Source organism: Gavialis gangeticus, unplaced genomic scaffold (assembly GCF_001723915.1).
Source record: "Gavialis gangeticus isolate Ggan-Ray unplaced genomic scaffold, GavGan_comp1, whole genome shotgun sequence".
Taxonomy (NCBI): domain Eukaryota; kingdom Metazoa; phylum Chordata; order Crocodylia; family Gavialidae; genus Gavialis; species Gavialis gangeticus.
This window is the reverse complement of record NW_017729025.1, coordinates 33,551,662-33,555,746: the sequence shown is the minus strand read 5'-3', so window position 1 is coordinate 33,555,746 and position 4,085 is coordinate 33,551,662. Positions and strand designations below refer to the sequence as shown.

The 4,085-nt window shown below is 51.8% G+C and overlaps 1 long non-coding RNA gene across 1 annotated transcript in view; it reads right to left on the bottom strand.

Annotated features, from left to right (window-relative positions):
- Positions 1-515: 515 nt before the first annotated feature.
- LOC109299443 overlaps positions 516-4,085 on the bottom strand; it is a 16,106-nt gene continuing 12,536 nt past the window's right edge. The window contains exons 2-3 of the long non-coding RNA XR_002097848.1: positions 2,477-2,480; positions 516-676 (exon numbers count right to left, since the gene is read on the bottom strand). This is a non-coding gene — a long non-coding RNA (uncharacterized LOC109299443). The remainder of the gene's footprint in view (positions 677-2,476; positions 2,481-4,085) is intronic.

The window sequence follows — 4,085 nt, the reverse complement described above, 5'->3', positions numbered from 1 at the left end:
AATGCCTGCACATGTAGATGCTGGCCTATTCCCTCTTATTGCACAGCAAATTGAAGCAGGTGTAAATGCACCTGTAGGCATGCTCAGTGAGATGTACTAAGCTATGATGCACGGAACTGTGTCCTTCTCTATACTGGGCATTAGCGCTTATGGCAATCAGTGGCTGGTAACTAATATAGCTGCACCTGGAGTACACCATCAAGAAAGATGTGGACAGTTTGGAAAGAGTTCAGAGCAGACCAACAAAAATGATTAAGGACCTGGGGGACAAGACTTATGAAGTAAGGCTGAAAGAACTAAGGTGATTTAGTCTAAAGAAAGAGAAGACTGAGGGGAATTTGATAACAGTCTTCAAATACCTGAAGGGTGATTACAGAGAAGATGGATATGGACTTTTCTTTGTGGCCACAGGGGACAGGCCTAGGAGCAATGGCCTCAAGTTTCAGCACAGGAAATTTAGGTTGGAGATTAGGAGGAACTTGTTGACTATCAGGATGGTCAAGCATTGCAACAGGCTACCTAGAGAAGTTGTGGAATCTCCATCCTTGGAAGTTTTCATGAGCAGGTTAGACAGCTCATTGGCTAGGATGGTTCAGTCAGGGATAATTCTTCTTTGAGCAGGGGGCTGGACTAGATGACCTTGTGATGTTCTTTCCAGCACTACTTTCCTATGATCCTGTTACGAACCCTATTATAACTTTATTAAAAATCCTAAATCATTATTAAAGGTTATTCAGAGCCTAGCAACCTAAAGAGCTAACATACTTAAAGCACACCAGTTCCTGTAGTCGACAGTAGGGCTGTGCAAAATTTCACCAAGTGTTTCATTTCAAAGCTGTTTTGGCATGTTTCAAGCTCAAAACAGCAACATTGAAATGAAACAAAAAGCATCGAAACAGCTTCGAAATGAAATGAGGTCACTCGAAACATTTCAAAAGTTTCAAAACGTTTTGAGTTTCAAAGCAGCCTGGTGCTGGGAGGCAGGGGAGAACCAGGGCTGCACTCCAAGTGGCTCCACAGCCCCATGTGGCTCAGCCTGGCAGGGAGTGCAGCCCTGGCTCTCCCCGCCTCCTGCCTCCGGGCTGTGCTCCATGGGGCTGGCATAGCTGATCAGAGGGCAATGCCAGCTCTGCCCACCTCCTGCCACTGGACTGCACTCTGATTGGCTCTACCAGCCCCATGGAGCTCAGCCTATCAGCAGGAGGCAGAGCGCAGTGCTGGTTCCTCCTGCCTCCCGCTTCTGGGCTGCACTCCAGTTAACTCTGGCAGCCCCATGGAGTTCAGCGCCAGCTCTGCCTGCCTCCTGTTGCTGGGCTGTACTATGTGGGGCTGGCAAAGATGATCAGAGTGCAGTCCAGCGGTGGGAGGTGGGCAGAGCCAGTGCTGCGCTCTGCCTCTTGCTGCTAGGCTGAGCCTCATGGGGCTGGCAGAGCTGATCAGAGCACAGCCCAGTGGCAAGAGGCAGGCAGAGCTGGAGATGCGCTCCATGGAGCCCAGCACTGGGCATGGGCTGTGCCCCGATCTGGTCTCAGGTGGCAGTGGCAGCCTCCTGTCATCCAGTACAGATCCAGGGGATGGCATCCCCAGGAGGAGTCCAGCACAGCCCTGCAGCCCGCCTGGGCGGAACCTCAGATCTGCACCCAGATGACAGGAAGTTGTCGCTGCTGCTTGGGGCCAGTGGCAGCATCTGTCTTCCCAGGAGCTGGGTGTGGGCTGTGCCCAGTGCTGGTCCCAGGCAGCAGCAGAAGTCTCCTGTCATCTGGTGCAGATCAGGGGGCCCACACCCCTGGGAGGAGTCCGGTGCAGCCCGGCAGCCCTCCCAGGGGTGTGAACCCCTGGATCTGTGTCCCAGGTGACAGGAGGCTCAGGCTGCCTCTCCCACCTGGGACTGGTGCTTGGCATGGGCTGCACTCAGCACTTGAAAAGATTGCTGCTTCCCCAGCCTGAGCCTTCTCTCATCTGGTGCATAGATCCAGGGGCTCACACCCCCAGAAGGGCTGCCAGGCTGTGCCAGACTCCTCCTAGGGGTGCAAGCCCTGGATCTCCATGCTGGATGAGGGGAGGCTACTGCTGCTGCCTGGGACAGGTGGCAGTCATGATTTTCTCCAGTGCTGTGCGCAGCTTACACCCAGTACTGATCCCAGGTGACAGGGCAACCTCCTCTAACCTGGGAGGAGTCCGGCACAACCCTGCAGCCCTCCTGGGGGAGTGGGCCCCTGGATCTGCACCCAGATGACGGGAGGCTGTCGCTGCTGCCTGGGGCCAGAGGTAGCATCTGTCTTCTCTGGTGCTGGGTGCAGACTGTACCCAGCACCGATCCCAAGTTGCAGTGGCTGCCTCCCCTCATCCAGCATGCAGGTCCAAGGGGTCACACCCCTGGGAGGAGTCCGGCACAGCCCAGAAGCATTGCCGGGGTGTGAGCCAGCAAATTTTGCTTTCAAGACTTTGAGGTGCAGTTTCTGAGAAACCTCTACACCTATCTCCTTGACACTTGGCAGGCTTCATGTCCTCAGAAGGGGCTACCATCCCTGCAATTTGCATCTGAATCAGGAAACAAGTAACAACATTTTAGACATTTTCATGATTCCCCACTATAGCCTATAGGCGAAACAGCGAGACGAGTCAAAACAGCGAAACAGTTTTGACAGAATAAAACAGGACAGTGCTTCAAAAGAAAATGAAATGATGAAAGGAAATATTGTCCCTTTGAAATGGCGATATGGACGTTGAAACAAAAGGATGGTGTTTCGCACAGCTCTAATCGACAGTACTCAAAGGAATGATATGGCTAGCATTATATCCTGTTTACGCCTCAGTCCAGATAACCAGGTACCACATAATACCCATTTATAGATGGGTTGATTGGCAGCCACCTTTGAACCAAGACTTGAATTCACACCTAGGAAACTAGTAAGATACCTCCATGGTTCTGCTACAGCACCTATATAAGGGCCTTCACTGATTGAGTTTATTCTGATTCAAGTTCAGACAGTGCAGATCCCAGTTCTGCTTTCAGGGTCTATATTTAAGGTTTACAGTGGCGGAACTTCAAAACTTGATGGTCCTTGATTGGTGAACCCCAACTAATCCCAAAATATGTATGTTTAAAGGGGAGCTGTGGAAGCTCCAGACAAAATACTGGAAGATGCACAACAAAGAAAATCCTGCTACAATTTTTAGCTAGGAGATGAACATGAAAGGGATCTTGGAGTCATTGTTGACTCCAGGATGAACATGAGCCACCAATGTGAGGAAGTGGTCAGTAAGGCTAACCACACCTTGTTGTGCATCTACAGATGCTTCACCAGCAGGTCCAAGGAGTAATCCCTCCCCTCTGTGCGGCATTGGTCAGGCCACAGTTGGAGTACTGCATCCAGTTCTGGGCGCCACACTTCAAGAGGGATGTGGCTAGCCTTGAGAGGGTCCAGAGAAGGGCCACTCGCATGGTCAAGGGGCAGCGGGGCAGGCCCTACTAAGAGAGGGTAAAGGGCCTGAACCTATTCAGCCTCCACAAGAGAAGGCTGAGAGGGCATCTGCTGGCCATTTACAAACTCACTGGCAGGACCAGCGGGAATTGCGGGAGGCTCTGTTCCCCCACGCACCACCCGGGGTTACTAGGAATAATGGCCACAAATTGTTAGAGAGAACGCTCAGGTGGGACATCAGCAGACATTACTTTACAGTTAGGGCTGCCAGGCTCTGGAACGGGCTCCCAATGGAGCTGGTGCTCTCTTCTACCTTGGGGGTCTTCAAGAGGAGGCTGGACAGATATTTGGCTAGGGTGATATGATCCCGGCACCCATTCCTACCCAGGGCAGGGGGTCAGACCTGATGATCTGTGTAGGTCCCTTCCAACCCTAAGTACTATGATACTATGATGAATAATCTAAGACGTTTTCAGTACATCTTGCTTTCATTATATCATAGAATCATAGAAGTAGGGTCGGAAGGGACCTTGTAGATCTTCAAGTCCAACCCCCTGCCTGGGCGGGAGAAAAGACTGGACTCAAATGAGTCCAGCCAGGTAGGCATCAAGCCTCTTCTTAAAGATCCCCAGGGTAGGAGCTAGCACCACTTCCATAGGA